The sequence below is a fragment of the Bos indicus x Bos taurus genome, chromosome 13 (assembly GCF_003369695.1).
Source record: "Bos indicus x Bos taurus breed Angus x Brahman F1 hybrid chromosome 13, Bos_hybrid_MaternalHap_v2.0, whole genome shotgun sequence".
Classification (NCBI taxonomy): domain Eukaryota; kingdom Metazoa; phylum Chordata; class Mammalia; order Artiodactyla; family Bovidae; genus Bos; species Bos indicus x Bos taurus.
In genome coordinates this window covers 22917747-22933284 of record NC_040088.1, presented here as the reverse complement: position 1 = coordinate 22933284, position 15538 = coordinate 22917747, and the positions used below count along the sequence as shown (strand labels likewise).

The 15538-nt window shown below is 43.6% G+C and overlaps 1 protein-coding gene and 1 long non-coding RNA gene across 2 annotated transcripts in view; one reads left to right on the top strand and one right to left on the bottom strand.

The window, feature by feature from the left end:
* Nucleotides 1-390: 390 nt before the first annotated feature.
* Nucleotides 391-5333, bottom strand: LOC113902795. Its single transcript, XR_003513916.1, has 3 exons — nt 4407-5333; nt 4096-4187; nt 391-711 (listed from the first exon to the last, which is right to left on the bottom strand). It is a non-coding gene; the product is annotated as an uncharacterized LOC113902795 (long non-coding RNA).
* Nucleotides 5334-5417: 84 nt separating this feature from the next.
* Nucleotides 5418-15538, top strand: part of CSNK2A1 (casein kinase 2 alpha 1) — a 59343-nt gene continuing 49222 nt past the window's right edge. The window contains exon 1 of the mRNA XM_027558916.1: nt 5418-5536. The gene's annotated coding sequence lies outside the window, so the exon portion shown is untranslated. The remainder of the gene's footprint in view (nt 5537-15538) is intronic.

Below are 15538 nucleotides of genomic sequence, written 5' to 3'. Positions count from 1 at the left end.
CACAAATAAGTGATGTCATATAATATTTCTCTTTCTCCAACTTATTTCACTTAGTATGATAATCTCTATGTCCATTCATGTTGCTGCAAATGGCAATATTTCATTCTTTAATGGCAGACTAATATTCCATTGTGTATATATGTGTACTTGTCTCTTCTGTCTTTCATTTGGTTTTTACATTTACTGATTTTTAAAAAAATATGTATTTGGCTGCATCAGGTCTTAGTCGTGCACTCGGGCTCTCTGGTTGTGCCATGCGGGCTCCAGAGTGCGTGGGCTTCAGTAGCTGCAGCTAGCGGGCTTTGTTGTTCCATGGCACGTGAGGTCTTAGTTCCCTCCCTGACCAGAGATTGAAACCATGTCCCCTGCATTGCCTTGTGGATTCTCAACCACTGGACCACCAGGGAAGTCCCCGCTTTCCTTTTCTGACCCTACCCCAGCCCAGCCCCTTGTCAATTCTGACCTGAAATTGTGTGACTGTTGCAGGGGCCCCTCCTCTCTCCCTCTCCCACGGGCTCTGCACACGGCTCCTTTCCTGCTCAAGAGTTTTCAGTGGCATTGCATCACCTTCAGAGAAAGTCCAAACATCTTGGTCTCAGATACATGGCATGTGTAACCTTGACTCCAACTTGACTGGATTCCAGCTCTGTCATTTACTAGTAGTAAATCTTGGAGAAGTTATTTGACCTCTCTGAGCCTTAGTTTCCTTATCTGTTAAGAGAGAAAGAGAAGGAAGAAAGAAAGGGGAGAGGATATAGCATGACATATAACTTTTGTATTTGTTTCCTGTTAGGATAATATACTGATTGCCTTTTTTTTTCAGGATTCTTTCTTTTTTTAATGGAAGTATAGTTGATTTACAATATTGTGTTAGTTTCACATGTACAGCAAAGTGATTCAGTTTTATATATATATATATATATATATCTTTTCCAGATTCTTTTCCACTACAGGTTATTGTAAGATATTGAATATAGTTCCCTATGCTACATAATAAATCCTTGTTTATTTTATATATGATAGTGTGCATCTGTTAATCTCAGTTGCTCAGTCATGTCCGACTCTTTGCAACCCCATGGACTGTAGCCTGCCAGGCTTCTCTGAACACGGAATTCTCCAGGCGAGAATTCTAGAGTGGGTTGCCGTGCCCTCCTCCAGAGTATCTTCCCAACCCAGGGATATAACCTGCATCTCTTACGTCTCCTGCAGTGGCAGGCGGGTTCTTTACCACTAGTGCCACCTGGGAAGCCCGTTAATCTCTCACTCCTAATTCATTTCTTCCCCCACTCCCCTTTGGTGACCGGAAGTTTGTTTTTTATGTGTGTGGATATGTTTCCATTTTGCTACATGTAGAAATAAAGTTATCTTTGTTGTACAAAGAAAAAAATCAAACAAAAAATTCACACTGTGCAAAGGGTTTAAAGTAAAAGTTTCCTCCTCTTCCTTTCTCCTGAAATAAGTTCCATTAAGAGTTTATGGTAAATCTTTGCTGAACTATGTCCAAAACCACATAATACTTATACATATACCTGTTTTTAAAAGTTTTTTTAAATGCGTTCTCACCAAACTTTTGTCTCTTGCTTTTTATCACACACTAGTATGGCAAGGCCAGTTTTCTATGTCCAGAAATCACTTTTAACGACTTTGCCACTTACTAGCTGTGGGATCTTGCACACGTGGCTTAACCTGAGACTTGGTGTATTTAATTTGTAGCTGCAGATAAACATGTACCTGTCACACAGAGCCATTATGAGGATTAAATGAGTTAATACACATAAAGCATCTTATACAGTCTGACATATTAAGAGCTCAAAACATATTAGCTCTCCCTATTAATAGCTCCATGTTTAGCTATACCATAATTTACATAACCAGTTCTGTACCCATGGTCATTTAGTGTGCTGTGTTGTTCATAAAGATGGTCACAATGATTCCCCCACCCCACATACTTGACTCTGCAATATGACTCTGTTGTCTTTTCCATCAAGAGACTATTTCTAGTCTTCTTGAATCTGAGTTGGACATGTGATAGGCATTGATCAATAAAATGTAGTGAAGATGATGCTATAGCACTTCAGAGCACTTCAGAACCTAGGCCTCAAGAGGCCTTGTTGCTTTGGTGTTTTCCTTTCAGAGGCCATCATGAGGAAGCCTGAGCTAGCTTGTTGAAGCCACGTGGAGAAGAACCTAGGCTCTCAAGCCAGCAGCCCCAGCCATCTGCCAGACTCGTGAATGAGACCATATATGTATGATTAATGAGTTTGCTGACTTGCAAACTGACTGCAATGCAGCAGTAAGCCCAGGCAAAACCATGTACAGCCAAAAAGAGCTGTCCCAGCTGAGACATGTCCAAGTTACCAATCCACACAAATATAAGCAAAAAATTACTGTCATTTTAAATTACTGTTTTGGGATGATTTGTTAAGCAAAAATAGAAAGTTGATATGCTGAGGTTCTTATGCAGTGCCTATGGCTCTGGTTGGAATGTAAGCTCCATTTCTTAAGTGATCTTGTGTATGTCCTGCAACCTGACTGAACCTCAGTTTCCACCTCTGTACAGTGGGATACTTTTAGTTCCTACCTCACTAGGCTGATGTGAGTATAAAATGAGATGATGAACATTCAGTGTGTGGCACAGGACAAGTACTGTGAACATTTTAACTAGGGCTGTGGCTATTGTTATTGTTTGAAGAAAGTTTAGTCTGAGAGCTGTACTATGGAGGGACAGGAGGAATTAGTATTAAAGATAACTGTTTTTGGAGGCGCCATAACTACTGAACATTGGAGATTGAGGACTTTTTGGAATCAGAGACCTATACCAGGCCGGCCTGGAAGATAGCAGGGGTTGGGTCTCAACTGTGACCTACATGTGTGTGTCTGGGTGAGCCCTCTGAATCATATCACACATGGAGGCTGGAATTGGGTAGAATGAAGAACTGAGGCTATGGGAGCTGCTGAGATTATTGAAAAGGTCTCCTGACGGTTACACCCTGGGACCTACCCCTACTCTTTTCAGATGAAATTCCAGACTCCTAACCATGGCCTGAATGCCCTGGCCACCTTTCCCACCTTATTTCCTACTCTTCTTTCCTTCACTCAGAATGCTTTGGCTGCCCTGGCCTCCTTCCTCGAACTTATCAAGCTCTTTCCTGCCTCAGGACTTTTGTTCTGTCTTTCCCTCAGAGGGACCTTCTGAACCACTCAAGCTAAAGTTCTCCCCTCATACCTACTTATCTTTTTCCTTCATGGCATTTGTTCACTTGTTTACCTGTGCATTATTTGTTATCACTTTACGTGAGTTTTACAAGAACCACATTCTCAGCATCTAGCACACTATCTGTCTCATGGCAAGTGATGAAAGGGTATGAACTGAATAAATGTGAGTAAAGATAGTGAAAAGGAACCAGAGAGTGGAAAGACACCTGAAAAGCTAAATGAAGGCCTCATTTCCTGGAAGATAACTTCACAGAAACCTAGAATCATCTTGTTTAACCTGTGAAACTAAGACTCATAAAGCAGAAGTAACTAGCTTGAACTCCAATACTTTGGCCACTTGATGCAAACCTACTCATTGGAAAAGACCCTGATGCTGGGAAGGACTGAAGGCGGGAGAAGGGGATGACAGAGGATGAAGTGGTTGGATGGCATCACCGACACAATGGACATGAGTTTGAGTAGGCTCCAGTAGCTGGTGACAGACAGGGAAGCCTGGTGTGCTGCACTCCATGGGGTCGCAAAGAGTTGGACATGACTGAGCAACTGAACTGAACTGAACTAGCATGAGGGCACTCAGAGAGTCATTACCGTGGACTTTCAGTCCACTGAGGTCAAATGCCACAGACCTCTCTGACAGACAGAAAAGGCCCAGAAAAGGTCACAGCCACCTCCCCGAGGCCACCACTGTATGTCTGAAGCTGCCACCACTCCATCCCTGGAGGGGAGGAGACTGTCTCTTTGACAGCAGAGGTGCCAGTCAGCTGAAGAGCTGTGAAAGGAGAACTGGAGAAGGTGGGGAGGCCCACCCCCTGGGTCAAGCAGCTATTCTGAGGCAGCTCAGGGATAAAAACAGGTACCAAAATAACCCAGCCTTCTCACCCTTGTTCCAGACCTCACACCTCTGCTCCACCAAAGGTGAGGCAAACACTTGAATTCCTCTCAGTAACACACACACCAGCTTTCAGCAGGGCCTGCAGGGAACAGAACAGGGTGACCGTCAGACTCAGCCCTGTCCACTGGAAGGTCACAGTCTGATGGAAGAAGCAGGCCACAGACGGTGAAGGACAGGGAGGCCTGGTGGGCTGCAGTCCATAGGGTCGCAAAGAGTCGGACACAACTTAGCAACTGAACAACAAAGGGAGGGAAGAACCCCAGAGGAAATGATCCTTGGATTGGTTCAACGGACATACCGAAGTTAGCCGGTCAAGGAGGTGGTAGTACCAGAAGTAATTGCCAGTGCAAAGGGAGGGAGGCAACACAGAAGAAATCCAGGAACAGTCTGCAGTTTTAGTGAGTGGGAGCCTCAGGAAATTCTTATGAGAGCAGCAGAAGTGGCTTGGGGCGGTGGGGGGAGAAAGGATGGCAGTAGTGTCCAAATTATGCAGGAACTCCGATGTTAAGAGAAGAGCTTGGGCTCTTTTTTGGTGCACAAAGGAAAGTCTTGGGAGATGTTCAACCAAGAGGACGTCATAATCAGTTCTGCACAATAGAAAGTGTCCTACACCTGCCTTGGGGCGGTTGCCCGGTAAAGTGGGGTGGAGAGGCAGATCGAAGAGAGAAAATATTTTATTCTGGCTAGGGCAGCTCTGGCTAGGACTCCTGTAAGAGCAGGAACTGGGTCTAAGTCTCCAGAGGGCTAGTACCGTCACTTCTCGACTCCTGCGCCACCCCACTCCTGGGGTCCAACTTTCGTTCACTTGTCCCGGAACTCGAAGTGTGAGCAGAAAAAAATGTGCTGCTGGAACCCCGAGCCTAGACGAGGGACCAGTGTAGGAGACTTCAACTCCCAAAATGCTTCGCTCTCCAGCTCTGCAGGTCGCGCATGCTTCTTTTCACGAAAGGCGGACCGGCTTGCAGACTGTAGGACTTGCCAACTGGATGAAATGCAGGAAACCTAGGGACCGCCATCTTACCTGAGGTCAAACCAATTGTACACTTAGGGGGAGGTTAGTGTTCTCTCTCTCATCAGCTCGTACAGTACTGCAATAAAGTTCGCTTAATTATTGCAAGTCTCCTTATTATGATTTACGATAAGAATGCCTTCCATTTTGCGCCGCAGTTCAGAACTGAACCCCTGGGGATTCAATGAGACATCCCAGCATGGCCGCACTCTGCGAGACTCCGCTGGGGGAGGAGTCGGAAGCGGTCCCTCCCCGCCTCCCGGTCGGAGGGGGGTTTCCGCTTCCGGCAGCGAAGGCTGCAGCCTCGCTCTGGTCCCTGCGGCTGGCGGCCGAGCCGTGTGTCTCCTCCTCCGCCGCCGCCATATTGTCTGTGTGAGGAGAGGGGAGAGCGGCCGCCGCCGCTGCCGCTTCCACCCCAGGTACCGTGGGAGCTGCCAGACGAGGTCGTTGTGGGGTGCGGGTGGGCCCAGACGGGGCAGCGGGGCGCGGCCGCCTCTCACGCCTCCAGCAGACTCCGGAGCGGCCCTTCGCCTTCCCCTGCCCCCCACCCTCCCCCCCTCACCATCCGAGGCCCCTGCAGCTCATCGGAGAGGCCTGGGGCCACTCCCCAGGGCGGGGAGGGAAGCTTTGGGGGCAGAGGTTGATGTGAGGATGGGAGCTGGCTCTAGAGTCTAGCTTATGGCTGGGGAGAGGGTTGGACTGGGGCGGGGACTAGGGGGCAACTTGGAGAAGGGGGTCGCCAGAGGGGGAAGGGAGCTTGAGGGGTGGGGCCGCAGTGGGGGATGCTGGGGGAGGGTGTCTAGGGGACTGATGCCCTCAGTGTAGGCTCGGGTGGACCTTCCTGTGGAGCAGAGCTGCTGGAGTGGGGGCCTCCTAAGGTCCCTCTGGGCGAGGCAGGGCTTCCCACCTGCACACTGGGGTGCAAGGTGGAGGCGACCCGGGGCGAGGTCATTGAAGATAAAGGGGAAGGGTACCTAGAAGTGGGGCAGAACGGGTGGAGTTGGAGTTAAGGGTTAGTTGGGAGCTTGGGTGGAAGACGAGAGGTACATAGAATGAAAGATTGGCTGAGTTTACATGTTAGTTTGTGACCTTCTGAAGAGTAGGACTTTTATTTTTGTTTTTCGATTGTGTTTTTGTTTTTGCAGCATTGGAACATTTCTTGCCTTGGCAGGTGAAGGGTGGAGCTTATGTAGTTTGTTTTTGGGAAGCAAAGTCGAGGTCAGGAGAAGTTGCTTCTTGGCTCTTGCTATTGTGAGAAGGAAAGAGTTCTGGCAAGGAGGTGGCAAATTAATTGGGGAGGCCTGATTACCTTTTCAACTGCTAAATTCTATGAGAAGTGGGCGTGCAGAGAGGAAATGGAAAGAAAGCTAGAAAGGGAAGATTTTTCTAAGAGTCGGAAGAGTCCATTCCATCTAAGGAGTGGCAGTACATCTCTGGATTCCCAATTAGAAGTGCCACTGCTGTTTGCCTGTGTGACCTAACTTCTCTAAATCTCTGTTTTTCTGTCTGTAAAATGGGGATGATAATATTTCTTAGAGGATAAGTTTGTGGTGAGTGAATAAGATAATTTGTGTCAGGTGCTTACTACAGTGCCTGGCAGGTCGTGAGTGCTCGATAGACCTTACGTGTCGCTTTTCTTAAAGGGCCTACTTGGTATGAGGTTCCTCCAATCTAGGTAAAGTGTGTGGTCAATAATCTGAGAGTAGGCAAGGCTTCAGAATATTATATTTGTAGCTGTTGTAGTGTTTTGTTCTAAGTCACTTGGCTTAACTGTCTAGGTGGACCTTGAGCTGAAACACCAGGACCAATGCTAGTTCTCCCTCGTGGTTTTTTAAAAGTTCACCTGCAGTTTTACCTAGACAGGTTTGTCCTTCTGTGACTTTGAAATACTTGACTTTCGTTTGCTGTTGGAGGAGGGGGTGTGCCTTGAAGAATGAAAATATTTCAGGTTTGCTTAGATAAGTTTATCAACTGATTACAAAATTAGGTCACCCCGGGGTAACTTTTTTTAAAAAGCAAAACCCAAATATGTCTAGTTACATCCTTTTATATGGAATACAGTAGAGAAGAGAAGCACACGTTTAAGGGAGAGCAAAGGGTGAGTTTCTACCTAGTGTGTTAATTGCATAACTGTTTAGGGATGAAACAAGTATATTTTTAATCTCTTTTGCTTAGCCAGTCTCTTCCAGGATGAGTCCTTGGTTTTACTGTTGTCTCTGTCTCTGAACATATACCTTTACTTCACACACTGTTGGAGAAAGAAATTTTCTTTGGGAACTGAGTTTAAAGCTTTACTTAGGGTTTGGAGTTGTAGTGGGCAGAATGACCACCACTACCACCCTTAAGATGTCCAAACTCTTAATTCCTGGATCTGTAAATATGTTACATGGCAAAAGGCCTTTGCAGATGCTATTAGGGTTAAACATCTTACAACAGGGAGATTATCCTGGATTTGTGGGTAGGCCCAATCTAATCACATGCGCCCTTAAAAGCAGAGAACTTTCTCCAGCTGGGAGTCAAGAGAGATGGGGCAGAAGGGGAAATCAGAGAGAATTGAATCATGAGAGGGACTCCATTTGCAGTTGCTAGAGGGAGTTACATGGAAAGCATGAGAAGGAATGCAGGGAGCCTCTAGTAACAAAGACCAGCCCCGGCTGATAGCCAAGAAGGAAATGGAGACCACAGTCCTACAACCACAAGGAACTGAAGTTGGCCAACAACCTGAATGAGCTTGAAAGTGGATTCTTCCCAATTTCCAACAAGGATAACACCTTGATTTTGACCATATGAAACCCTGAGCAGAAGACCTAGCCAAGCCCACCTAACTTCTGACCTACAGAAACTATGAGATAATAAATTTCTGTTGGTTTAAGCCACCATGTTTGTGGTTTTGTTACGGCAGCAGTAGAACACTGGTATACATTTTTGTACCAGAAATAGGGTACTTTTACCTAAAAACGTTGGAAGTGGCAGTAGAAGAGGCCAGCAGTGTTTTGAGGAGCGTGAGATAGAAAAGGCCTAGAAACAGATTATTAGAGTAATGACTCAAGTGGAAGTGAGGTATACATTGGAAACTGGAGAAAAGAGGATCTTTTTACATAGTGGCAAATGAACTTAGAATTGTGTTCTGAGGTCATGTGGAAAAGAAAACTTAAAAGTGATGAACTTGGATGTTTAGCTGAGGAGATTTCCAAGCGAAGTATTGGTTTATTTGTAGATGTAGGTCTAATGGTGAGCTCCTGTGAAATTCACGTGAAGCCCTCTAAGTTCTTGAGCATTTTATTACTAACAGAATGTCCGCTTGATTGAAAAACATAGAGTAGGAAATTAAAGGGGGGCTCTCAACCACTCCCCTCCCCCAGATTTTTTTTTAACTAGTAAGAAGCAGGCTGGTAAAACTAGAGATATGAACGTGTTTCTTTTCTTTTAAAAAAGGGTGACTTAGAGGCTGGAACCAAGAGCCCAAAGAGGTAGAACTGAAGGTTACAGAAGAGATTTCCCTGGGTTTGAAATGTAATGGAGTTTGCCCACATTTTGAAACTGCTTTAGACCGATGGATCCACTTTCCCTTATGTTTTGCCTGCTTTCTTTAATAGTTATATTCCCTGTTTGAACTGGAATGTTTTTGACTATTGCCTTATGCTTGTCTCACCATTACAGATTGGGAGCAGATAACTAGTTGTCTTTTTTGGTGTTTTTTTTAGAAATTGTGCTCCAGGGTGTTGCACTTAATGTTTTATACCCAGAGCTTCATCCATACCTGCTTTACATGGTGAGATTTGGGAGTTTTGAATTGATGAACTTTAGATGAAATTTATGGACTTTGAGTTGATGCTTTAATGAAATGAGACCTTATGATGAATTGGATGGTTTTTGCATTTGGGAGAGGTATAAGTCTTTGGAGGCCATTAGGGTGGACTCTATTCCAAAGATCCTCTGGAATCTGAGTTTGTTACTGTTTTGTGGCAAAAGGGACTTTTCGGATATAACTGTGGTTTAAGAATTCTAACAAAATGGTTATCCTGGATTTTCTGGGTAGGTAGGTCCAATCTGTTCACATGAAAGCAGACAGCTTTGTCCAGCTAGAGTTAGATTTGAAGCATGAGAGGGACTCAACCTGCCATTCCTGGAGGGGGCCACGTAGTAAGCACAAGAAGGAATGCCATCAATACCAGCTGACAACCAGCAAGGAAATAGGGACCTTAGTCCTGTGCTCAAAAGGAACCTCTTTCAGCCAGCAGTCTGAATGAGCTTGAAAGCAGATTCCCTACCCCAGAATTTCCACCAAGGAACATAGCCCTACAGACACCATGATTTTTGGCCTTGCAGGACCCTAAATAGAGAATCCAGCCAACCCTACCTCACTTCTAGTCTATAGAAACTGTGAGATAATAAATTGTGTTGTTTTATGACGCTTACTCCTTGGAAGGAAAGTTATGACAACTTAGATAGCATATTCAAAAGCAGAGACATTACTTTGCCAACAAAGGTCCGTCTAGTCAAGGCTATGGTTTTTCCAGTGGTCATGTATGGATGTGAGAGTTGGACTGTGAAGAAAGCTGAGCAGCAAAGAATTGATGCTTTTGAACTGTGGTGTTGAAGAAGACTCTTCAGAGTCCCTTGGACTGCAATGAGAGCCAACCAGTCTATTCTAAAGGAGATCAGTCCTGGGTGTTCATTGGAAGGACTGATGCTAAAGCTGAAACTCCAATACTTTGGAGTTGACTCATTGGAAAAGACTGATGCTGGGAGGGATTGGGGGCAGGAGGAGAAGGGGACAACAGAGGGTGACATGGCTGGGTGGCATCACCAACTCGATGGACATGAGTTTGAGTGAACTCCGGGAGTTGGTGATGCACAGGGAGGCCTGGGGTGCTGTGATTCATGGGGTCACAAAGAGTTGGACACGACTGAGCGACTGAACTGAACTGATGTTTGTGGTAGTTTGTTGCAGTGACAATAGGAAACTAATTAGGAATTTTGAAAGAAAACTAATTAGAGGGGTTTTGCTTACTTTATTTAAGAATCTTTCAGGGATTATTTTCTGGAGAACAAAGACAGCAGAGATTATTCTGTAAAGTGGAAATTTGGTCCTGGAAGACCTCACAGAATAATGGTGTTAAGTGGAACCTAGGCTTCTTCCTGGAGAAGGCAATGGCACCCCACTCCAGTACTCTTGCCTGGAAAATCCCATGGATGGAGGAGCCTGGTGGGCTACAGTCCATGGGGTCACTAAGAGTTGGACACGACTGAGCGACTTCACTTTCACTTTTCACTTTCCTGCATTGGAGAAGGAAATGGCAACCCACTCCAGTGTTCTTGCCTGGAGAATCCCAGGGACGGGGGAGCCTGGTGGGCTGCTGTCTATGGGGTCGCACAGAGTCGGACACGACTGAGGCAACTTAGCAGCAGCAGGCTTCTTCCTCGATGTGTAAGCATCTTTACACATCCTTACACACTTCCTAGATGTCATGTGTCATTAGATGAAGTTTGAAGGGGCTAGATGAACAGCTTGGTAAAACATAGATTCTAGAGTTCTAGGCCATTTTGGTAGAATTTCTATAAATTGATGATTCTTCCATGCCTATAATAAGCATCCTGGATAATTCCTTCATCTTTATTAGCTGAATAAAGCATCGAGTTTATTTGACAATCCTTTAAAGACTTTCTGTTTTTTTCGAAGAGCTGAAAATGGGTGATTATTTTTTAGGAATTGATAACCACCTATGTACAGTAGTCTGTTCTTTCACACTTCCTACCCCAACCCGAAATTGTTACAAGGTCTTTTCTCCCTGTCATTGCCTCCCCCCCCCCCTTTTTTTTTTTGGCTGAGCTGGACTTTTGTTGCTGCATGGACTTTCTCTAGTTGCGATACACAGGCTTTTCATTGAGGTAGCTTCTCCTGTAGCAGAGGACAGGCTCTAGGGCACAGGCTAGGTTGCCCCACAGCATGTGGAAACTTCCTGGACCAGGGATCGAACCCGTGTCTGCTGCATTGGCAGACAGATTCTCAACCATTGGACCACCAGGGAAGTCCAGTCATTGTCACTGGCCACTTGGGGCTAAGAATAAGATTTGGGGACTTGCCTGGTTGTACAGTATATAGGAATATGCCTGCCAGTAAAGGGGACACGGGTTCCATTCCTGGTCTAGATTCCACATGCCACAGAGCAACTAAGTCTATGCACCATGACTGCTGAGCCTGCATGCTGCAACTACTGGAGTGAGTGCGCCTAGATCCTCTGCTCCCCAACGAGAAAAGACCGCAGTGAATAGCCTGCTCTCACGTCTACTAGAGGAAGCCCATGCACAGCAGTGAAGACCTGTAGCAGCCATAAATAAGACTTGGGTATGTGTGTATAACTAAATCACCTTGCTATACACCTGCAACTACTGTAACACCGTAAATCAACTATTAATTTCTAAAAAAGCCAAAACAGTTTAAAAAAAATACGATTTTGGAATCATAATTGCAGAAAAGACTTCTGACTTTTAAGAAAGGCTTTATTGTTGTTTATCCGTATGTTACTGATTAGATACATAAAATGTGGACTCTCAACTTTAGTGAAGGGAACTTCAGAGGATGGAGGAAATAAGACAGTTTCTCTTTGAGTTAGTTACCTGAATAGAAACATGATTACAAAATTAGAGCATTTCAGGATATGAAGGACTTTTGTGATTATCTGTGTGACTTTTAGGTTTAGAGTAAAGGAAATTGGGCCACCTGAAGGTTAAGTGACTAAACCAAGCATCTCAGTCCTACAGCTGGCCTAGAATCCTGGTCCAGGCAGTGGGGATTTGTGGCTTTAAGAATATATTCTCTGTGTACCTCCATCCTGTCCTTTTTCTATATTTTACCTTACATAGGTTATCTCTCTCTGCCTCATTTTCTTCATGCAGTCATTGTGAGGATTGATTGAGGTAACACATAACACATTTAGCATAGCACCTAACACAGTAAGTGCCCAAAAGATGTTAACTGTTATGTTTATGATAATTGTTTTGACAATTGTTTGACATCTTTTGCATAAATATTACAGTACAATTTGTATAAGTTCAGAAACAGAATTACGTGATTTGGCATTGGATTAGGTAAGGACTTACTGTTTTAAGTAATGCTTGTGATCCTTAATTTAAAATGAGAATTGGATTTGATCCTTGGTCTGTCACAATTAATTCGTTGGGTGACCTGGACCAAGTTTGTTTCATAAGAATGTTAGTGTCTTCATACACCCAAATTTCTTTGAACTCCTAAAATGGATAATTTAAAATGGTACTGTATTATTTAGTTGTTCCTTAATAGAGATCTAAGCCATCTAGCTTTTCAAAGGAAACAATTCCTGTAGAATTATTAAGAAAAAGGAACTGCTGTCATTGTAACAAATATTTACATTGGGTTATAGGCAATTGGTAGTTTCTCCAAGGCAGAGTTCAGCTGACCTACTTGTTGACCAAACTTTTTCTCCTTCACATTATAGAAATCAAGTATTATCTTTTTAAAAGTTTAAGGTGAGAGAATTAATAGTATCATACTAGGAGTGACTTTTCACTGGTTTCTACAAAGCATGTGTCTTTCAGCCTTAGACATAAGAAATGTACTTAGCAACAGTTACTATGGTGGGCAAGCTTTTATTACATTAGTGATGATAGTGTTTTCTTGCATAGAAAGTATGTGTTACCTGAAGTGAGGGTTTTAGGGTTAAATACCGGGGTATACTTAGAATACTGTTTTATAATTTTATATGTGTCATGTCTTAAATGCCTTTATATTGGCCACTTTTTTCTTTTCACACTTTCTGGTCTTGTGGATTTTTTTGACAGATTTTTATTAGCTGAAACTTTTTAATCTACTTGGAAAAGTGAATACTTGCAATTTTTTGAAGTTATGACTAATGCCCTAGTGGGCATTTCTCAATTTAGCTACCTCATTAATGTTCTATAGTTTTTAAGAAAGCAACCTTGTTAAAATGAATGGATAAATTATTTTCCTAAAAATTTAATCATGTCATATCAGAAAGTACAAAATAGCCGTTTGACCTTATTGGATTTATAACCGGTGAAACGATGTTAATTCTTTCAACAAGCCGTGAGTGCCTGGTGTATTTCAGGTAGGTGCTGTGCCTACCTGATCTCTAGATGGTCCTTGACCTCAAACTTAAAATTGAGTGTCATTTTGTCGTAACTTGGCAGCTTTCTGCACTTGATCTTAGCCAAAAGGCAGAGAAGCCATAGCAGCAGCTTTCTGGAGTGTTTTCTTATGAAAACTCATATTGGCTTTGTATTTAGGTATAGTTTCTGAAACAGCTGCAGAAATTTGGTGGGCAGTGGATTCAGGATTTCTGATTCTTAATGAAATTCTTTAAGATTACTGGGGCTCAGCCATAAAAAGGAACACATTTGAGTCAGTTCTGATGAGGTGGATAAACCTAGAACCTATTATACAGAGCGAAGTGAGTCAGAAAGAGAAAGATAAGTATCATATTCTAATGCACATATATGGAGTCTAGAAAAATGGTACTGAAGAATTTATTTACAGGGCAGCAGTGGAGAAACAGACATAGAGAATAGACTTCTGGACATGGGGAGAGGGGAGGAGAGGGTGAGATATATGGAAAGAATAATATGGAAACTTAACATTACCATATGTAAAATAGATAGCTAACAGGAGTTTGCTGTATGGCTCAGGAAACTAAAACAGGGTATCTGTGTCAACCTGGAGGGGTGGGATGGGGAGGGAGGTTCAGGAGGGGAGGGGGTATATGTATACCTGTGTCTGATTCATGTTGAGATTTGACAGAAAACAACAAAATTCTGTAAAGAGATTGTCCTTCAATAAAAAAAGAAAAAAAGATTACTGGGGGAACTAAGGGAGGGAGCCAGCAGGAGAGTTGGAAAAAGCTTCAGCTTTGGAATGAGACCAAGTTTGGGTTTAGTGACCAAGTTTACTTAACTCTTAAGCCTGGATTTTGTCATCTCTGCAATTGGGATAGCAACTACCTTGGGCAACTTATTTATTAGCCTTTTGTTCCTTCATCTATAAAATGGGCGTCAGTACTTACCTCAGAATATTCTTGTGAAGATTAATAACTAAAGCACCAGCTGGTTATCATAGCCCAGTTGGTAAAGAATCCGCGTGCAATGCAGGAGACCCTGTTTTGATTCCTGGGTCTGGAAGATCTGCTGAAGAAAGGATGGGCTACCCACTCCAGTATTCTTGGCTTCCCTGTGGCTCAAGCTGGTAAAGAATCTGCCTGCAATGCAGGAGACCTGAGTTCGATCCCTGGGTTGGGAAGATCCCCTGGAGAAGGGAATGGCTACCCACTCCAGTATTCTGCCCTGGAGAATTTAGGTCACAAAGAGTCGGACACAACTGAGCGACTTTCACTTCACAACTGAAAATTAAAGGAGATAATTTATAAAATGCCAGGTACCTTTTCCTTCCCTGTCAGTGACAACTGTGTGTTCATTGCCAGTGCCTATACTCTTGATTCTCATTTTCTGCTGCCAGGAGTCCTTATTTTTCAGTGAGGCCTTTCAACCTGTACTTCCTGTTTCCGATGTGGCCTGTTGGATGGGTGAGGTACTGAATTGCTGCTTAGGGGTGGGTCAGTATGTAACTCATGCCCAGTGTAGATTGCCTCAGTTACTCATCTACAGTGAACACGGTCAGGGTGTTATCCAGTCTTGGTGAATCTAGGGTTCTGTTGCTTCTAGATAGAAAAGTGACTTTCCATCTCAGACTTGGGGAAAGTTCAAAGTTTACTCACCTATGGACTTGTGAACCTGAGATCAGAGATCTTATTCCTGATGGTTCTTTGATCACAGTTTGGGAATTAACTTGTGTATTGTGTGTTGGGCATATGTTTGGAGGAGAACTTTTTCCTGCATTAACATCTTCTCTGTGTCTTGCTCACTCAGGTAATCCACTAACTTGCTTTCTTTGCTCTGTGTTCTTAAATCATACACACACACCTTTAGGCATAGCAGAAACCTGTCTTCATCAGTACTTACAGTCCTCTGTATATTCGTGACTCTGTATAGAATGAATACAAATAGCCATCTGCCTTGGGAGTTGTCCCATCTTTTCAAATCTGATTTTTTATACCACTGTGACATTGTGGCCAGCCCGTTCAGGTAAGAGAATAACAAAGACTCCAGATTGTCAAAACTCAAATCTCTCACCCCTCACCTTGCCTCCAAATTTAAAGAAATCCATTTCATTTTAATATTACAAATGATAGGTTGTTGTTGAATCAGTGTGAAGAATTGGGGAAATAGTGTTAAATTAGTAAAACTAATTTCCTGTTTAGGCTTTGAAACGTATTTGACTTGGGTTCAAATCTGGCCTCAGTTACTTAGTAGTCCTGTGATATTTGGCAGGTTATTTATCCTCTGAATCCGTGTTTATTTCTAAAATGGGA